A 22,867-nucleotide genomic window follows, 5' to 3' on the forward strand; every position below is an offset into this window, starting at 1 on the left:
TTTGGAAAGTACTTGTAGGTAGTATTCTTAAGGCTACACATACCTTTGTTTCCACTGGGATGGGTTACCCTCTGTTGGCTCTGAGTCTGAGGTGAGGGCAGCACAGCTTGGTGAGTTCCTGTAGTATATCCCTGTCCAACCTGTAGCACTCTACTATCTCCAGCTTATTTAGCCTCTGAAAGGTTACACTGGGCCTGAACACTCTTCTTCTCCTCAGTCTGGGCCTATTGTCAGCATCATCATTATCACTGACTTCAGCCTGTAGAGCATACACATGTAGCAGAGCAGCAGCAGCCCCTATCATTTTGTCAGTTAAAATTCTCAATTGTGTACTCCAGTGGTGCAGAGTATGTGGAAAAAATCAGATTAAAAGGTGTATGCATACTTTGTACTGGTGTGCTGCAGATGCAGCTTGTGTGATTGGCTGAATATGATACATTCGACCTGCCAGGTATATCACTGAAGGGTTTGAATGGGCCAAGTCAGAAGAGCAGGGCTTATCAATCTGTTATACTTGATTGGCTTGTTCAGGCTATTTCCTTTTATTTATTTATTTTTTTCCAATTTCTTATACTACTAAGCCCCATGGCACTCCGTGCAAACCTGCGGCACTAGTATAAACATTGCTTGGCAGTTTAGACCCTCCCCTGTACACGAGCATGCTTAGCTTTTCTTTAAACAGCTAAAACACGTGCCTTGGGGCTATGTAGAGCTTAGCAGCCTCAACCCCCACCCCCCCCGCTTAACTCTGCTCAGCTGAGTGCAAACAGGTGCTGCTCGGCTCCAATCTGCTTTAACATACAGTGACGCTCCCCCTTTTGATGTTAGCCATCTGTTATGCCTACACCAACACATTTCAAGCCCTACCATAGTTAGTACCTATGGACACGGTGGCCCTTTTTGCTATTCAATACCCCTGGCTCATTTACATACATCCAGTTGTGTATACCCTGGATATAGCACTACACCAGGGCCTATCTCTTTAGCTACCACTGTAACCTATCATTTTATGACTCTGCATGCTGGTCACTAGAATGCAATAACTTTGCATACCTTTATATTTCATATCTTACACTTTTTTTTTTTTTGCAAAATAGCATGCTTATGCATCATTGTGCACCACTTAAACATGGCATATGTATTAAAAAAAGTTTAATTTTTAATATATTGCATTACTTTTTCAACTCAATGGCCATAGTTTTGTCCATTTACATGGCCACTGTGACATATACAACCTTTTATTTGGGCAGTTACAGCCCCTGTTTAAATTTTATAGTCCACTACATTGTTTCTAACAGCGTAAATTTTTCCTGCTGACATGGCACCTACATGGATGCCTTTCTGTTTCCTGAATCAGAAAATCACTTAATTCGCATGGTTTTCATCAGCAGGTAAGGTGATTTGCATTCTGCCGACACCTCCGTGTTTGCACGGTGTCCACATACTTGTGCATGCCCCCGTCCTGTTTCCTGGATCACTTGGCAGCCATATTCCATGTTCGGGCCACTACACTATATCTACATGGAGAATCGCTCCATGTAGGGTTTATTGGATTATCCCATATGTTTTATTTTCATGGCTTGCAGGAAGATAGTTCTAACTTGTAAATAAGTCCTCTATTAAAAATAGTGCTGGTTTTAGTTCTACCTTGTAAACAAGTACTCTATTCAAAATAGCGCTTGTTCACCATGGGAAAAATGTAAACAGCAACAAAATGATTAATATTGGAAACATTCCAAATAAATTATCCAATTACATTACTCACAATTAACAGTCAAGCCAGATGCCATAGTTATATCAGACTGCATATAGAATCAAACATTTAGTGAAAGTGAGAAGCTGATGATCTGGATCAGTTTCCTTTAAAGTTAACTATTTTCATAAAAGTATATTTAGCTTCAGGGTGACAATGGATGTTATCAGGGGTGGCTCGTGGCATCGGACTGCCGGACTGCAGCCCCCTCAGCTAAAAAAAAGAAAAAGTACCTTTTTGTGTGATGACAGAGAGACTGACAGTTTACTTAAATTACTTTGTTTGTCTCCGAGTCCGCGACTCGGCAAGTGCGCGCATGCACACTTTAACAGCCTCGGGTTATGGCGGTTTTAAAGATTTTTTTTTGTTTGTTTTTATTGCAGCCTGGTGGGCTAATTAAGGCATCATTGTGATGCCCAGCAGTCTATGTGGTTCCAAACTGCATAGAATTGGAAGGGGCTTGGACTGTGACGTCCGCAGGCACGTACATGACATGCTTGCTGTTGCTGGGCTAAATGCTGATGATTGGTTGTCGCTCTCTTCCCAGGCTTTATGTGCTGGGAAAAGAGCGAGAATCAAACAGTAAGTCAGTTGTAGGTTGATTAGATCATGAGTTACTGAGTCAGTCACACACAGGAAGGATTTAACGTTAATTTAAATTTGCCATTGGATTTTTATTTATTTATTTTTTTTGGGTGGCCTATATTTTGCTGAAGTGAAGAACAGAAGAAGAACTGAAGAAAGAAGTAGTAAAAGAAGAAGAAAGAAGAAAGAAGTTAAAAGAAGAAGAACAGAGTGAATGTGCAGAACAGAAGTATACCAAGTAAGTAGGAAGGGTAAACTAAGGGTAAGCTAAACAGCAGGGAAATATAGATACAATAATAAGAAAACCTGAAGAGATTACAGTGCTATAATGACCTTCCTTTTAAGAATACTTATGGCATTTTTCCTGTTTGAACTACAAATTCTGTAAATTCACTAATGAGACCAATGAATACTGCAACAATTAACAGGTGAGATTACATTCCCAGATTATACAGATTTATACCAGTAGGAATCTTATATATTTAGCCAGATGTCAGGCATGCCAAGGTTTTTTGTGTAGGTAAGGCAATTTTATTCTTATTTGTGAGTATGTATGCTGGCAGATGTTCATTCTTCACCTAAGAGGCATATTTCATAAGAATGAAACAACAATTCGTTCAGTTTTAGATCGTAAATAAAAGTGAATACTCATTGCATGATTTCTTGCATTCATATTGGTGGCTATGAATCTATAAGAACAGTAAATAAAAAAGGGCAGCTGTTAAGTTCAACCGCAAATGTTTGGATAACAGTAGTTTAGGTCGGATTTGGAGTCCAAATGCCAAGTCTGGTTGTTTATGTTATGCTATATGAACTTTAATTTCTGTGGAGCATGTGTATTTATCATATTCAGAATGGCATTGTATTTTGGTTGTTTTCCATGATTTGTGCCAGACCCTGTTTTTTTGGACTGCCACATTGTAATCTTGTCTTTACAAAACTTTTTATGTAATGCACATGCTTTGAGATGTTGTCGGTCTACATAACCTAACAGTTCTGTTCAGAGGGCACTATATTTAATGCTTTAGTGTCAGCACATGGAATACACTGTTTGTGCTTAAAGTGCTGTTGAGCTTTCATAGTGATTTTAATCTTAGGAGGAGAAATATATGTGTACTCTAGCATGGTCTACAATGTCCTAATAACAATTGTGTTCTGCATCATTAATTTGTATGGCTGCTGGCTTTCACTGGTGAAGTCTGTTGCTTGTTTAGGTTCGCTGTTTCTACATAACCTAACAGTTCTGTTCATAGGGCACTATATTTAATGCTTTAGTGTCAGCACATGGAAGCACTTGTTTGTGCTTAAAGTGCTGTTGAGCTTTCATAGTGATTTTAATCTTAGGAGGAGAAATATATTTGTACTCTAGCATGGTCTACAATGTCCTAATAACAATTGTGTTCTGCATTGTTAATTTGTATAGCCGCTGGCTTTCACTGGTGAAGTCTGTTGCTTGTTTTTCTACACTTCATTTTGTCTTGATTGGACTCTCATAATGACAGTTTGGCACCCAGGGTAGTATATTTAGTTTTTGTGGTTTGCTACTACAGGTGTGTGTGGTAGGGAATACCTCAGGCTTGAACCCTGTACCTTGTATGCAGGTGTTAAAGACCTGAATTCCCTACCCACCACCATTTAAAAAAAATTGCAGATTTTTGCCTCATATTTGATCTGATCTGTTCCGCATAATATCTGTGGTTTGTAAATGTTGCAATGCTTGATATTTGATGGTGCAGTGGTAGCATTGTTGCTTCACAGCTGCAGGTTCTCAGGTTTGATTCTTGTCTGGGGTGCCTTCTTTGTGGGGTCTGTATCTTCTCCCTGTGTTTGTGTGGGTTTGCTTTTGTGTCCTCCCATGTTACAAAGACATGTCTGCATTATTTCTTCCTGGGCCTCTGCTGAAATTTTTTTGTTCCAAGTCAGACTGTCCTGATTAACAAATGTTAAATAAAATTGACAGGCATTTGAATTTCAGACTTCAGGTTTCTGAATGTTTAACTCCTTGCATATTTGATGGTGCAGTGGTAGTATTGTTGCCTCACAGCTATAGGTTTTCTGGTTTGATTCTTGGCTGGGGTGCCTTCTGTGTGGAGTCTGCATCTCCTCCCTGTGTTTGTGTGGATTTGCTCTGGTGCCCTGTCATTTTACAAAGACGTGTCTGCAGTATTTCTCCCTGGGTCTCTGCTGAAAATTGTTTTTGTTCTGTCAGCAGTACAATTGACATGCATTTGAAGTTCAGACTTCATGTTCTTCAGAAAATACATAGTAACACAACCGTAACACAACCTTTTATTCTAGCAATTTTCTAAGTTTATAAGATGAATATTTGAAATTTGTCCCTATTTTTGGGACTGTATTCCCCCATTATTGGCTTTGTCCAGGTTTTTTGTGCTAAGGTTGACAGCTATGGCAAGAACTGAATTCACTGAATATGTTTGAGGGCTGTATTCCCTCATTACTGGGTTTGTCCAGGTGTTTTGTACTAAGAGGTTGACAGCTATGGTGAGAACTGAATTCACTAAATGATAGCCATTTAAGTTTCAGTCTTCCTCTCTTTTACAAAGCGGCTGATTTGGCGTAGTGGTATGTTGCTCTGACTGTTTAACACAGGGACCTTGGCAGTAAAATGTATGATGGTAACGCAGCATTTCTCTTTCACAAAGCAGCTGATTTGGCATAGTGGTATGTTGCTCTGACTGTTTTGCACAGGGACCTTGGCAGTAAAATGTATGGTGGTAACACATCATTTTATTCTAGCAACTTTCCAAGATTATACAAGCAATGTTTAATGTGTCCCTGGTTTTTGGGCTTTTGACCCCCCCCCCCCAAATACATTTTGGCTTTTTCTAGTTTTCTTGTGCTGCAAAGTTGAGATGCAGTTGAGTATTGAGTAGATTTTACAAGGAGCTGAGAGCTGCAGTGGAACAGAAGTTTAATGTTGCTTAAGTGAAGTTGGTTTTCCTTGTTAATAGCACAACAGGTTGTGTACTTGCTTTTGATGCAGAAGGCTGTGGGTTCTACTCCCACAAGGGGTGGATGCTGCCGTACTGAGAATGTTCTCCTTGGTGAAGATATTAACTATGAGTCTGTTATCAGTTTGCCATCCATTTCCTCTTGCAATATTACTAGCTTATCATTTTTTTAATGTAATATAGGCAATTTATTCCTGATGGGCAACAGACACTTTATTTTTCGATGAAACCATGAAATATAAAGGTGTTTGCTAGCAGCAACCTTTTCATTAGTTACAGATTTTTTTAATGTGGAATTATTTAGATGACTTTTACTTCTTCAGAGATTGTGCATATTTACTGATAATGTACTGTAGAATTGTGCATATTTACTGATAATGGACTGTAGAATTGTGCATATTTACTGATAATGGTGGACTGTAGAATTGTGCATATTTACTGATAATGGTGGACTGTGGAAGTCTGAGTAGACTTTTGTGATAAATGTTCTGAACTGGGCAGTTTTGCCATTATGGGTGCATGCGTTTTGTTTCATTGCTTACTGGAAAAATGTTCAAAACAAATTTAAAATGACCTCTAACAACTGTACTGTATTGTACAAGGAATATAATTTAGTACAATGAGGAAGGTGTATCAAAGAGCACATGTATGTTTCATATGTAAGGGGCCTACGATTTGAAAACAGCCCAAAATTAATCTGCCACTGGCAAAATGTATTTTCTTTGAATGTGGGTTTCAATGCTGTTTCAATGAATGTGAGTTTCAAGGGCAGAGAAATTTTAATGCTAAGTTTTCATTGTGAGACTACATTGCTTTATTTAGCAGATGACTTAGTGTTTGTGCTGTAAAATACAAAACTTTCAAATGAAGTCCAACTCATCATAGAAGTAAAGCAGTATGCACATTAGTGTTTATGGTAAATGGAGTGAAATAGCCAAGTAATGGTTCATTGGAATGGTTGCAGAGGCTCCATTCAACCATGATTTTGTCAGGGGGGAAGGGCATTAAACTCAGACAGGCCCAGCTGAACTATACCTCCCAACTGTCCAGATTTTCAAAGAATGAACAGATTTTTGCTTCTTATTTTTGGTTTGTTCTTCATAACATTTGTAGTTTTCTGGCAAATCATTTAGGAATTAAGTCACTAAATGATACACTGAGTTTCAGACTTCAAAACCTTCAGAAAAATGCATGCTAAAGTAAGAACTGTTATTCTATCAACTGTCTCAATTTATACAAGAGCAATTTTTAGTACTGTTTGTTTATATGTTCCCCCAATATATTTGGCCTTGTTCAGATTTACTGCATTAACAGGTTGAGGGGTACATGCAAATAAATTGCTTTATATAATTAGGAATAGCCAACCTCTCAACTGTCTCTGATTTTGGCTCAAAATGTTGCTCTTCCCCCTAATAATCCCTCCGCAAAATAGCAATTTTGGAAGAAAACATGGAGGGTTTACAATTGAAATAACTGTAATAAAAAGTTATAGATTACTTGAAATGCATGTAGATTCTTTTATTTTGTCAGCTGCTCAAGTTAGCAGTACTAATATTAAAGTGTCCCTTCTTTGACAGGTTCCCAGCTGTATTGTGTGGCTATTTTATATTTTTGTATCACATTTTTGGTCCATTTTTCATAAAATTGTGTTTTTTGGCAAATTAGTGACAAATCACTAAAGACCGAAGTTAGAAAATAATGACAGACATTTGAGTTTCAGATTTTATACCTTTCAGAAAATTCATACTAATGCAAGACCTATTATATTATCTTTCTAAGTTTATTAGAGCAATATTTAAAAATTGTCCTTATTTTTGGGCCTTTGTCCCACTTCTGTGTATGGCTTTGTCCAGATTTCTTGCTCTGAGGTTGAGAGGTATGACAAATGTGTCAGGGCTCAGTCAGCCAGAAACATTTCAAATTGTGACATACTTGTTGCACCCCACTCCCCCATGTAGTGACTCTGGATGTGTCCAAGCGAGGCAAGAAGTAGTTATGCAGTGTGCCCCCCCCCCCCATCCAAGGTAGACACAAGTACTACAGTGGCTTTTCATCTGTCCTTGATTTTGCAGAATGGTCTGGTTTTTGTCATATTTTTGTACTGTTGATTTATGCTTATTACTCAAAGTGCTTGTTGCTCTGTGTTTAAGTAGCAATGCTTTAATGACCATAAGGTAAGCTTGTCTGAGGTCGTAAGATGCAAGTAAGCTTTAATAAGCATACTGTTAAAGAATTGCCAACATTGAAAGCCTTTCTGTTGTTGCCATGCAGAGAATACTTGACTAGATAATGTATAAGCCTTGGGTATTCAAGGACAGGATTCCATTATTTTAAAAAGCTCATTACACTTGTTGGAGACTTCCAGTCATCTCTACAGACTTTACCCGTAAACTAAACAGAATGCCAATCATGTGTGGTCCATAACCTGTACAGTAATCCTTTAAGCAATGTATCTTGAGCTTGTTTCTTGTTTGCTTTTCATTTTTACTTTGATCATGTTTTCCCCATGAAACAAGTAGGTAGTTGTCAGGCAGCAGGTCTTTTTTGGATAAGAAACATTTTTACAAGTGGGGGCATCACAGAGATTTCTACTTTCAGCATGTTACTTGGTACTTTAATAAAGCTGAATATAAATTATAATTAGAACTGCAGTGCAAGGAGAAGTGGTTTGAGTTGAGTGCTTCTGGTTTTCTTATACTTGATTTTGACTGGCATTCCAGTAATGTATTTAAAAAGTAATTTATTTTTTCATGCCTCACAACCTTTTGTTTCCATCTAGATATTAAGTAAGCTATCATGCAGCCAATGCATTGAAATATTTTTATTCTTCTACACTTATTTTTGTCTTGATTGGACTCTCATAATGATGGTTTGCCACCCAGGGCAGCATATTTAATTAAAGTTAGTTTTTGTGGTTTTGAGCATAGCTCCTCCTCTTTCTAGCTGGCCACACCCCTCCATTTGACCCCACCCATTCAGCTGTCTCCTGCAGCCCCCCTTTGATTTGAAGTCACCAGCCGCCACTGGATGTTATATGTTAGTTTCATATGTGAATAACAAGCTCACAGGGTAAGACATTTGGAATTGTATCTTTTTATCCAGAAGGGATGCACAGAAGGGTGATACTTTTTGTCTGGATTTTTTAATTTGCATTGGTAGGTCTTGAATAATCTTATATTTATTATCTTGCCATATGAATTCTCTCTTTTCTCGGCCACATAAAGTATTTTGACAACAACCTGGTATTTTAGGATTTTGACATAAATTTGTTTAGGTGAATAAAGTTGTGCTGGGGTTCTTAGGGGTCTCTAGGCTCATTCAGTAACAACGTTCTTTCAAAGCAGGCCATTGTCCAGTAAGGTATTAGTGATGGATTGGATAGTTTGTAGTAGGATAGGCTGATCAAATTTCTCAGGGATGATCAAATTTCTCAGGGAGTCCTCAAACTAGTATGTTATTCTACCTGCTCCTTACCTATATCTTAAGTAATTTCTCAGGGATAATTTTAATGTAATTTCTATTTGCTTAAGTGACTTGACCAATTTTGATAACATTGATTTTGCAAGCTGCAGTTTGTGATTCAGAAATCTTCATTATTTATGAAATGTCCACCAATGTTCAATTAATGTCAGATGCTTGATCAGAGAGGTGCTGTATGTCTTGCTCTATTGGAAGCATACCCTTCAACCTCTTACAGCAAGAAATCTGGACAAAGCCATATATAAAAGTGGGGCAAAGGCCCAAAAATACGAACAATTTTTAAATATTGCTCTTACAAATTTAGAAAGTTGATAGAATAACAGGTTTTGCATTAGCATGACTTTTCTAAAGGGTATGAAGTCTGAAACTTAAATGTTTTCATTATTTTCTAACTTCAACTTTTAATGATTTACCACTAATTTGCCTGAAGACCACAATTTTATGAAAATTGGACCAAAAATATGAGGCAAAAGTCTGGACATTCTATGAAAATCTGTACAGATGAGAGGTATGAGTGGAAGAAGAGCAGACTATAAGTCATATATTGAAAATGTTTTGTCCTGTTTAGTATTAGAAGTTGGACTTTTTTTCTTCTTTGTTTGATGACCTAGGTTTCTTACTGGAAAAAAACTTTTCTAGGGAGTCAGTATGGTTGATAATTCTGATTTAGTTGTTTGTAAATCCATTTGTTCCATTATGTGAGCCATATTAGTTATAGCAGTACTTTGGTTAAGCAGGGGGGAAAAGCTACCAATGTGGTCAAATTTCATTTCTGTCTTTTAGAGAAAGAAAATAAATGCTGGATGATCCCACGATGTGACTTTTCACTATAAGTCAAATTGTAAACAAACGTAAGGTTAGTATTATCATAGTAATTAGTAGGAATGGTTTAGTGATGTGAAAAAGTCAAAATTTTTTTAGTTAAATTGCAGCATATAGGTTGAACTATGATGAATGCCAGTGGTTTGTATATTTTTGTAGATTTTTTTTCAGGAGTCGTGATAATGAGCTGCTTACTCCTCAGTAGCCATATTATCGCCCTTAGGCCATATATATTCTATTGAAATAGAAGAGCTACAGCTGTGGTTACAAAATAAACTCTCTCATCTGTTACACCGTGTCTGTCTGTATATCTGTTTTTTCTTTTTTTTTGTAAAGCAAACAATATTCATGCATGTAACGTTTAAACAAGTAATCATCTGACTCATAGCCTGGCTGATATCTATGCTTTATGGCTGTGGGTTGCCATGTGTTCTTACTTTGTCATACAGCTGCTGGACATTTCATCCATTCTACTTCATTCTCACAGCAGCACTTGTGAAAAAATCACTGTGTCCTCCCATTATTGCAATAAAGTCATCAAAATCTGAACTGGAAGCAGAAAACTGCAAATTATATAATGTTATAAAATGCAGTACATAAGGTATTTGTGTGTGTATGTATGTGTGTGTGTGTGTGTGTGTGTGTGTGTGTGTGTGTGTGTGTGTGTGTGTGTGTGTGTGCATGTGTGTGTGTATATGTGTGTGTGTACCCACACACACACACACACACACACACACATACACACATATATATATATATATATATAGTGAGAGAGAGACAGAGGGATAAACATATAGATGTTGATAGACACTTGGCAAACTAGGTTAAAATGCTAGTTTTGTTCAAAAATGCTAACATATAACTTATATTGATATCTAAACACAGTGTAATAAGGCAGAATACAATATAAAAAACAGAAAGCATATAGCAACAGGAACTGATATGAGACATTTGCAAAACTTCAAGTTAATCAGAGATGGTTTCAGCTAGACACAGCAGGAACATTGGTAGGGGAGAAATTTGGTCAAGACTAAGGAATTTTGAAAGTTGCCAGGTTTAGGTTACACTTGAAGAGACTGTGGAAAAAAACAGGAAGTTATTAGAGAAATTAAGAAAAGGATTACTTGAATTTTGCCAAAGACTACTTTTGCATTTGGTTATAGAGAAACCATAATAGAACGCTTTATGCTTGTGTTTTTACTGCAGAGTGAAAATTGTTTTAATTTCATAGACCAACACTCTTCCCTCACTTCAAAGTACTATTGAAGTTGTTGGAGGATGGATGGAGCACAGTTAAATACTCAAAGGCTTGAGCATACCACCTGTTAAAATGCTGGGGTAACTTGCCACAATACTACGAACACACTTATGAATATACTGCTAATAAGAATGGTTGAGTGCAACAAAAGTAGCCTGACACATTATCACAGATGCAGTCTCCTCAACTCATTCTTTCCTGAATAGGAAGATAAACAGCATCTTTGCTTCCATAGACATTCTAAGTGAAACAACCTCTTGATTCTTGAGAGCTTTTCTCCAAAATACTGTACTGAAAACATACTTTGCTAGTTTTAGAATATGTGATGAATGGTGAGTTAAAATCTATAATATAACTCTTTGGAAGAGAATGGGCCCTGGTGTTAGTATCACAGATCTGTCTGTAGACACTGATTTTATAATGTTTTTTTATGAAAAAACAATGTAGTTTGTTTGGGAAAAAATACTAGTGTTATGGTTAATGGGTTATATCTCTAGAAGTGTGAAAGACAGATCCAATATATCGGTGGAAATATTTTTCATCTGTCTGTAGACACTGATTTTATAATGTTTATTTATGAAAAAACAATGTAGTTTGGGAAAAAATACTAGTGTTATGGTTAATGGGTTATATCTCTAGAAGTGTGAAAGACAAATCCAATATATCGGTGGAGATATTTTTCAACTGTTCAAGAGCATTCCAATGATGCATATTAAGAGGGGATAACATACTGCTGTTTTGTGATATTGCCATGTCCAAGCAAATTGAGCTGTAATAATTTCACAGTATTTAAACATATTAATTTACAAAACCATTTGTGTTAGATGGCAGGTATCACTGGCAAGACTGTAAGATAATCTGTTGTATAGGATCTTTCCATTGTTTCATGTGTAGGTCACACAGCTTTTATGAAATTAATGAAGTTATGGTAACAGTCATAACTTCTTTACTAAAACAGCATTTATATGCCAGAATGTGTTCATATTACTCACCATATTTTAATGCAATTTTTTACTGACAATGACTGCTTCAGTACACCACTGCCAAAATGACAACATCACACTACTTTTGAATTAATGCAAACACGGAAATGTCATTTTGTTCATAACTTAATGTAACCATTCCTTAATAACTCCAGCTCTAGAAATTCCATGCTAACCATTTCAGTGTCACGCTTAGTAAATCATGTCAACTTGTTGATGCCATAGTTTTGTGTACCTACCTTTACGTGACTTCAGAAATTTGACTTTGAAAGAAGCGAAGAGTATACTTGTTTCAGGAGTACACAGAAGTGTCCTGTAACCACTAGTGTACTCTGACATGATACACAGGAATTCTGCTTTCATGACTATTACACTCTTGCAGGAAATAATGAGTTAAAGAAAAAAGAAATATATTTAAAAAGCTTCAGAAGGGCTTAAAATCTGCCTATAGCTGGGAGGAATAGAAGAACTATTGGTCCCGATCTACATAAGACAGAGCCCCTCACTATCACTCTTCAAGAGGAACCTTGATGAGTGGATGGGTAACAGAAAGTTCACACCAGGAATCACACCAACAGCACTACTAGATAGGGGCCAAGGGTACTAGCTGCTAGTACATGGGTCTAGGGAACTACTAAAGGGGCAGTGAATACCGCACAACGTGGCTGGGCTAATATATGCCTTCGGGCAGATAGCTCAGAACCAACCTATGAACCTATAACTTGTATGCTACTGTAATAAATCCATTGTTCAGATAGAGAGAAAAATACTTAACTTTAAGAAAAAAAACACTCATTGCATGATACTGAAATTGTAACTACCAAAATACTAATAGACACCTATGTGGAGACCAAAGGTGAATGATGTACAGTGACTAAGACAGACAGTGATACAATCATTAAGAGAAGAAAATTAAATAGAGAGCTAGGCAGAAAGTGTGATCTCAGAAGCAATTACTTAGAGAAACAGAAATTATTAAGTAAAGTGTCAATATAACTGTCAAAGTCAAAACCAGAAGGAATTATATGAGCTGCCTCTTGTAGATGAATAAATAGAAGAAAAACTATTTATACTGACCCCTTTTTGAAATGTAGATGCTCAAAAGGCCAATTGCCAACATGCCAAAAAAAAAAAAAGACTGAAAGCACAGGAGAAGAGCGAATCTCAAAGATCAATCTTCTCATTAGAATTTCATTTTGCAAGGGGCCAAGCCTACCACACCCCCCTGAACATAAATATATATATATATATATATATATATATATATATATATATATATAGATCTTTTGTCCTTTCAGTCTCCATATTTCAGGCCTCACTGCAGGGGGTCTCAGCATTTTAAATGGTTATCTCTATACCTGTATTCCTAATTGAGGAGGCTATATTCTGTATTTCATGAGAGTGTACAGGCAAGTATTCCTGACTTGGTGAATTTGCAGACAAGCAATGAAAATGTTAAAGTATAACAGAAAAGCAATAAATTAAGCATGACTGGAAAAATACGACCAGAGAAGAAGGAGACAGAGGAACCGGGTGGCCCTACCCCTTACCTATATTTTCTTTTGAAGACCAATTAAGTTTACAGGGTAAATGGATACACAGAAGAAATGCTATATCAACTGTTATTTCTGAAGTACTTTAAAATACTTGTGATGAAACTGGCATATTCAAATCGATGGCGGGAAGCTTAGGGATGGAATAAAAAATGAAAGCACAGATTTTAGCTAGGTTTTATTGGTCTGGTGTACCTAAAGACAATGAGGACTTCTGTGCAGCATGCTCAGACCATCAGAAGACTGCAACACCTTCTGGGTTTAGAGGTATTATTATACCCATGCCTATAACTGAAGTCCCATTCACATGGATAGCCATTGGTCTTGCAGGCAATCTGCTAGAGGTGTGGCGAGAACATATGAGATTAATGATTTGTTTCCTGTGGTCCAGTGGCACAGTGTTTGATTCCCTCAGCTTCCATTGCCTGTGTAACTCTGAGCAAATTACTTAACCACACATCACATCTGGGCTGAGTCTGAAAAATGTCCATGGAGATTATTCTTCTTAATGTGTATTGTTGGTCTAGGGGTATGTTTCTTGCTTAGGTTGTCAGAGGTTCTGGGTTCAAATCTTGGACAAGCCCACTGTTTATCTCTGGAACAGGCTCCCCATCCATGTGAAGCAGAGTGCCTCCCTAAACAAATTATAGTGCAAATTGGACAATTTGTTGTGGAACAGCAAATTCATCCCTGGTTTGGCACCTTTGTCTCTAATGGACACACGCACCCTGCAAATGGTTTATCTCTGGGCCCCTGCTTGAAAATATTTCACCTCCCAAAAACATGCTTACACTTATCAAGGGTACCAGAACCTGTCAGAGATTTGGGATGCATGACTAGGCTTAAGGGGACACTTAGGGTTGTTAGCCTAGCAAACACCTATGAACCTAGTAATGGGGTCTATATCAGAACATCAAAGTATTACTACATTGAATGTTCTAATATCGAACCATTTCACTTGAAACACCATAACATCGAACACTCAGAACAGCAATTTTTTTCCTAGGGAAAAAATTTGCTGTTCCAACAAACATACACACAACACAAGCACACCAAAATACATAATCCACACACATGCACTTCACAAAACCCTACACTAAACCATACATACACTACTAGCTATCCACTTACCTTAACCCAACCCTAACCCTAAGGTCTGTAACTACCGCACATTCACTTTACCCCTCCCTAACCCTAAAGTCCATATCGCACACTCACCTTACCTGCTCCCTAACCCTAAAGTCCCTATCGCACACTCATCTTTCCCGCTCCCTAACCCTAAGGTCCCTATCGCACACTCACCTTCGTTCACACACTTACCTTAACCCAGTCCGTAACCTTCACTCCACAGTCGAGGAAATAGTGAAGCTGCAGAAACGGCCCACTGAATAATTTCCCTAGGAAAGTATTCAATATTCTGCAGCTTCGCTATTTTCAGCATTCGATGCAAAGGGTTCGATATTAGAACATTCGAAGTAGTAATACTTTGATGTTCTAATATAGACCCTAGTAATGACTAGCAATACATTCTGGTGATTAACATCTATACTGTGAAGTTTCCTGAAATAATGCTACTGTAAAATACAAATACTAAGTCAGCAACCAAAGAGCTATTATTACTTTTCTCCAAGACAAGATGTCAAAAGACGTAGCCATAGACCAGGAAACCCCACTAATTTCTGGGGTAGGGTACCATCGTTTGCAGGGTTTTAACATAAAAATGTCAGTTGCTGTAAGAGAAGTACCCTATGATTCCACAGCATTTATCCTATTGAATTACTACAGGGGAAACATCCATAACTTTGCCAGACACAACAAAAGAGATATTACAAACAAAATATCCAATTTAAAAGTGAAATACCTCATTTCACAGACATGAAAGATAGGTTGAAAATTATTGTGTGTGTGTGTGTGTGTGTGTGTGTGTGTGTGTGTGCGTGTGTGTGTGTGTGTGTGTGTGTGTGTGTGTGTGTGTGTGTGTGTGTGTGTGTGTGTGTGTGTGTGTGTGTATTTGTATATATCTACTTTGGTGGTCATACTAAATGATCCAACCTGCATAGGTGTTTTTTTCTTTTGGATCATGCATGTGGGTGAATAGTTGATTGTTTCTGTAGTTGTGATTGAGTTCGGGCAGTTGATTTTTGTTTTGATGGGTGGATATGTAGGAGGGGAGTATCTGGGAGTGTGTGTGTTTTGATGTGTGTCTTGTGTGCATGTGTGCATGTGTGTATGTGCATGTGTGCGTGTGTGCGTGTGTGCGTGTGTGTGTGTGTGTGTGTGTGTGTGTGTGTGTGTGTGTGTGTGTGTGTGTGTGTGTGTGTGTGTGTGTGTGTGTGTGTGTGTGTATCTACATCTACTTTGGTGGTCATACTAAATGATCCATCCTCCATAGGTGTTTTTGTCTGTGGGATCATGCATGCGGGTGAATAGTTGATTGTTTCTGTAGTTGTGATCGAGTTCGGGCAGTTGATATTTTTTTGATGGGTGGATATGTAGGAGGGGAGTGTCTGGGAGTGTGTGTGTGTGTGTGTGTGTGTGTGTGTGTGTGTGTGTGTGTGTGTGTGTGTGTGTGTGTGAGAGAGAGAGAGAGAGAGAGAGGGATAATGTAGGGTCACACCTTTTTGCCAATGCTATGTTTCGGCTGCCTAAGAAACCTACTACCATGAAATCTGACAGCACTGGTGTTAAACAAGTATGATTTAGAGCTATGATAATGAGCCAATGATGAGGTTTTCTCAGTTTGGCTTTATATATCTCTAAGTAACATTTTTTCACTGTCTTATAAACAGACCTACACGAGGCAGGCATTTTAAATGAGTAGTGAGGATCGTTCTGAAGATTTTTGTTGATTTTAGCTCTGCATACAGATAACTAATTTAAACAAGACGAGATAAGTCAGCAAAGATATACTGGAAAGTTGAAAGTAATGAAAGACTGGGTTATATTTGACTCTGTAATCTCAGTATACCCACTAGTGAAGAGGAAAAAGCAGCCACATTAAGATCGGCTCACCATACATTTATGTTGTAGAATGTAGATGATCTAGCAAAACTGAACTGAAAAAATGTGGAGGACTGGGGACACAAATGGCAGGAGAAGGTATAGTTTCAAATCAGATATAAAGAATTAGTAATTCTACTAGTTCAAAAATTGTAACGGTAAGGGAAATTATGTGGGATTGGAGCCTGGAATAGAATGAGTAACCGTAATATATCTGAGGATTTAAGAGGTATACTAAAGACTGGAACAAGTAGAAAAATTATAAAGAATAGGAGAGTTAATGTGGGAGCACAGTGTATTGCCTCAGGTATAAATGTGTAGACATGATGGAATGTATATCTTTTGTTAGTAGTATCTTAGGACTGTTGCTAAAGCTTCCTGTGACAAAACAAGGACAGCAGTGACCAAGTTATGAGATAAGTTGCTCCAGCATTTGGAGGGACTTGTTACACAAAGATCATTCTTTTGTCTGTCTTTTCTTTATTATATATATATATATATATATATATAGAGATATATATATATATATATATATATATATATATATATATATATATAAATATATATATATATATATATATATATAGATATATATATATATATATATATATATATTATATAAAGACTGCATGGAATTATACACTGATCAGAAGTAAGCAAATGGAGCATAATAAAACTCATCATGAGAAACATAGCTGTAGTTATTTGTCAAAGCATTATTTTAATAACATGTCAGCACAACTGGCTGAAAGAATCAAAAATGCAAAAACTGGTACTCACTATTCCTGTTATGTTTAATTACATCATCTCCGATATACCTCTCAACCACATAGCACAAGAAAGCTGGATACAGCCATAGATAATGGGGTCTATATTAAAATCCCGAAGAGGCGTTACATCAAACGTCTCTTTAGCAACACATAAAGACCGAATGCACTAAACCGTGAATGGTCAAAACAGTGATTTCTTTCCCTGGGAAAGAAATATGTAGTACCACACACACACACAGACACACACACACACACACACACACACACACACACACACACGCACACACACACACTATTTAAAACATAACTAAGTGAGTGGACAAGCCACCCACACCCCCTAACATGGGGGGCTGTGCCCCCCACACCACACCAACTAAATATACCAACTCAGAGATCACATTAATGTGGGGTAAAGGGCAATGCTATGGCTCAGGCCAAGTGATTTTTTTCTATAGGAAAAAAATCGCTGGCCTGAACCTCCACTATTTTCAGACTTTGGCCTTTATGTGTCGCTGAAGAGGCATTCAATGTAACGCCTCTTCGAGATTTTAATATAGACCCAGATAATGGGTGCCAAAGGCCCAAAATTATGGACAGATTTTAAACATTGCTTTTATAAATCTAGAAAGTTGCTAGAATAACAGATTTTGTTTTATCATGCATTTTCTAAAGGATATGAAATCTAAAACTCAACTGTCTGTCATTATTTAATGACTTCAATCTTCAGCAATATGAAAGAAAACACAGATGTTATGAGAAGCTGACCAAAAATAGGATGATGATCAAGTTTCCGATTGTAGATGTCTTATTATGAGTTTGTGACATCGATGCCAAAAATTTCACCTCAATAACAAAGCTTAGGGGGTGAATCTTGTCATCCGTGTTGAGAACACATATTAAAGGGCTATGATCAGTGACCTGGTCATAAATTTATTGTAGTGCTTGGAGTTTTATCTGCTCTTTATACTACTAGGTACTGAAAAGAAAAGTATAGGAATGCAAAGTGTTTTTCTAGCTTGCAAAGCATTTGGAAACTGGTAAAGAAATTTGCACTGCCAAATATGCAGCAGAAGGAAAAGAAGTGCCCGTCTGTAGAACTATCTGCTTTAAAAGCCATTAGAGACCTCATTCTGCCCTATTTTTTATTTATAAGCATGGCAGAGTGAAGTCTTAAGAGCTTGTAAAAGCTTTTTTATTTAATTATTTATTCATACTTTTTTTACCAGGGAAGTCTAACTGGGAAATAAATACCCATTTTTAGTGGAGTCCTGGGGCGAAAACTCTAGAGAGTTAAATAACATCAAATAAAACAGTACTATTAATGTAAGTAAAAGCATATATACATACAATTTGACAGTGGAATATCTAGAATATACTAAAGCATGACGAAACACCAGTGATGTAATAATAAAAGAAAAAAGTCACAATTAAATATTGCAATAAGTATATACAAAAGTATTAGAATAACTATGATAGAAAAAATAAAAAAATATATATACACCCCAACCCTATGAATGTGGAGAGGGCAAGTGTTGAAAGGTTATAGACAGACAGTATAATGAAAGGTTCGGAAGAATGTAAAATATTTTTGACTCTGATCAAACAGTAGAGGTGCCCAGGCATAGCCACAAGTCAGAGAGAAATTTATTGAGATCCGATCTGAACACATGGAGGCTTGATATAGTTCTGACGGAGTTCCAAAGTCTGGCTAATCAGTAGACTTTGACTTCATCACATACTTTTTTTTTTTTTTTTTGCTTTAAAGATTTCAAGCAGGTTTTTTATCTTGAGAGCGCAGGGAGTGATTTGGAAAATAGTGATGAAGTCCTAAGGAGAGAGAGAAGGGCAGGTAGAGGGGTTATATTGTATTTTATGGGTTAGAAGATGTGTATTGGTTAGTTGATGTGAGAGTTCTAACCAGGTGAGAACACATAATGCAGATCTGTAATGAGCTCTACGTGGCAGGTTAGCTAAAAATCTTATTATAGCATTGCTCCTTTTATGACTTGGGAAACATTTCAATGTTAGAAAAAATAGGTGAGCCACAGTGAAGAAAGGGTAAAAGATAAGAGTTCATTTGGGTGATTCTACTAGAAGGAGTAAGGAATTTGTATTTACTCTATATAGCAGCCTGATCTTTTGATGCAGTTCCATACAGCTCTGTATGTGAAGATAAAACTTTAAAGCTGTCATCTATGATGATTCCAAGCAATTAGATATGGGTAACTATTTCAAAAGCTGTATTGTTTAGGGAGGTAATGTGGAAGTTACTTTTAACATTGGCACAGGACTTTGGACAAAATAGCAGTAGTTTATTCTTTTTGGTGTTAACTTAAAGTTAGTTTTGATGTAGCCACAGTTTGACTCAGTTGAAGCAGCTTGTGCCATGGACTGTAGTTGTAGTGGATTGTCAGATGAGCAGGTGAGTGTTGAATTATCTGCATACTGAATAAAACAAGCTTTTTATGTAGGTTATTGATGAAAATGTTGAGGAGCAGGGGACTGAGAATAGAGCCTTGAGGAACACCTATATTAACTAGGAGAAAAAGAGAGAGAGAGAGAGACAAGGATAGATTGATATAAAATAAAAAAGTCACAATTAAATATTGCAATAACTATATAGAAAAGTATTAGAATAACTATGATAGAAAAAAAAGATAAGTGGTTAGGGAAAAGTAGAAGAGTTGGCTTGGAAAGGTGACAGGGTTTCAAAGGCTTTGAGCGATCTAAAAAAACAGAAGAGATTAGCTTTCCTTGGTGTCTAGCCTTACTGATGGTGTCAGAAAAGTTGAGGAGAGCTACGGTGAGGATACTGCCTGGCTGAAAACCATGATGTGTTGGGATTAGGAGAAGTATTGAAGGAGTTACTTATGAATACACTTTTCCAGGATCTTAGAAAGGGGGTACAAGACAGCAACTGGCCTAAAGTTAGAGATTTCAGAAGAGTTACATCCTTCATGGACAGGAATAATAAAGATTTTTTTTCCCCCGCAGGTCAGGGACATTGGAGTTTTGAATATATCTGTTGATGGGAACTGAGAATAGGTATGCAATAGAATCTGCAGCAAGCTTAAGGCACCCAGCAGGGAGATCGGCAGCAGAAGGAGAATGTGTTTTAGTTTCTTTAGTAGCTGTGGAGACTGGTTGGAATATAAAGGCATGGATGTTAGGCCTAGTAGAGTTTTGAGGTTGATTATATTTTCATAGGTTCATAAGTAAGTGCTAGACCCAGTTGCCTCTGTGCACCATTTTAAGCCTAGCCAGTTTCCCTTTTTATTCTTGAAATAACCTATCCCATTTGGTTATAAGTTGGCCTTACCCATCCCATGGTTGGAACTTGTATATTACCCCTAAGGACAATGAGTGGGATCGTACCTTTGAGTGATCACCCTCTTTCAATCTATCTTGCTGTTTTAAAAATAGTGACTCTCTACTAAAATGTAACTTTTTAGGCAGGTAAAAATTAAGTTACCTATTTTCACATCTAATTTCTCTAGTGCACACTGCAGTGTTTAGGATAAAACATTTTTTTTTTCATCTTACCTTTAAGCATCCCTGTGACTAGCACTTGCTCTAATACCTGCTGGAAAGCACTAGGAAGCCTTAAACTGATACAAGCACTCAACTCTCATTAATAAGGAGAAATTAATCATAGGCAGTAAACAGCCTATAATTGCAAAGTACCTTGTTAAGGTAAGGGAAAACAGCTCCTATACTTTTCAAAAAAAAAGCACCAAACCAGTCATGTCCAAGGGTCAGCTTCCAGTGATTTCTCCTGCCCACCTGGTGAATCTGGGCATACTGGAGCAATGCAGCAATTGTCTCATGTACACAGACAACCCTCGCCTCCTACCACCCAACACTACAACCTTTGAGAGATGCACTTACATAACCAAACTGGAAGCAAACCTATTTCCACCCAAGATTGTGCTAGACAGTCAAGAGGAGAAGGTTAACACCCGCACTACACCTCAAGCAATGCATAGCTCTTTTATACTCACACCACCAACACCCACACATAGCAACACTAAATCCACATATGTGGAGGCACTTAACTGTAACCTGCTCAAGCAACAAGGACCTCTGAAGCTGAAACGCAAACAAACACCAATCACAACCAAAGTGTCACATAGCTCACAACACCAGTGCGCCACCCAGCAACAGCCCCTAAGGCAAGACAATGTACCTAACACTTTAGTCATAGGTTACTCTATAGTCAGGCACACTGATGTCCCACTCACCAGGCTGAACAAGGAGAAAATTACAGTCAGCTGCCTGTTGGGTGCCAGGATCCACCACATAACTCATGCACTCAAGTCATTCCACAACAAGTACAAATATGACTCTGTCATTGTCCATGTTGGAGTGAATGACTTGAGATGTACCTCGCTGGACTACATGAAAAGAGACATGGAAGAGCTCTCGGATCATGTGGCCCAGGCAGGTATGATCCTAGCCCTGAGTAGCATCCTGCCTTTGCCCAGAATGATACCACAATATAAGGACAAAATGACTGACTTCAACAATTGGCTAAGCTTCTGGTGTCATTCAAAGCGGATCCAATATCTGTCTGCCTGGGATGACATGATCGACAGACTACGATGCTTTGCCAGAGATGGTCTGCACCTGTCATCCCTGGGATACAGATTACTAGCTAAGGCTCTTGCTACCCCTATAGTGCCTTTTTTAGGCAAAGTTCAAAGGACAAAACCACCACCGTAACAGGTTCAAGCATGCAAAATCTGAAGGTAATGCTACTCAATGCTAGAAGTCTAAACCTCAAAATGCACTCTCTTGAGGCACTCCTAAAAATGGTGAACATCGATATCTGTGCAGTAACTGAGACCTGGTTCAAGGCTCCAGAGACCACCCCTGCAATACTAGGCTACAACTCTTACCACACTTTTTGGCCATCAAACCAGGATCGAAACACTAAAGGTGGAGGAGTGTCCATATTCACCAAGGATATTGACACCACCAGGTTAGTTGCCCAACACAATGCATCTGAAATTCTCCAGGTGCAACTAACACTAGGTAAGACGGCAATCCAAATTGTAGCTTGCTACAGGTCCCCCACCATGCCCCAAGATTCTCACTACACCTTTCTAAACATACTGGAAAATATTAATATACAACCAGACACCCTATGACTGGATGATTTCAACTACCCTGCCATTAACTGGGAAAACTACTCATGTACCAAAACCTTTGCCTAACGGTTCTTTGAATTCATAAATTCCAATACCCTGGATCAACTAATCCATAGTCCCACCAGGGGCTCCAATATCCTAGACCTAGTCATTACCAACATGGGAAATCGATGCTCCACACCTATGGTCACCTCCTCGTTAGTCAGGTCAGACCATAAGCTAATCACCCTTAACATCCACATCCCATCCCACCCCCCCAGTAAGAAAACCTCCATAAAAAAACTTCTCCAAAGCCAACTTCATGCTACTCAAGTCAGAAGTTACAAACTTCATGACACCCATGCAGACGGGAACTGAAAGTTCGACTGCTGAGTCCTACACTAAGGCACTGTACGAGCACATCCACTCATGCATGAATCGTGCCATCCCAAATAGAACCAAGATGCTCTCCTCCAAAAAAAGGAAGCCAATCTGGTGGTCCCCTGCCATAAACAAACTTTACAACAAAAGGAAGAAACCGTTGCAGAAAAGAGGAAAGTCT

The sequence above is a fragment of the Protopterus annectens genome, chromosome 8.part1, assembly GCF_019279795.1.
Source record: "Protopterus annectens isolate FY-2018-M chromosome 8.part1, PAN1.0, whole genome shotgun sequence".
NCBI classification, from domain to species: Eukaryota; Metazoa; Chordata; order Ceratodontiformes; family Protopteridae; genus Protopterus; species Protopterus annectens.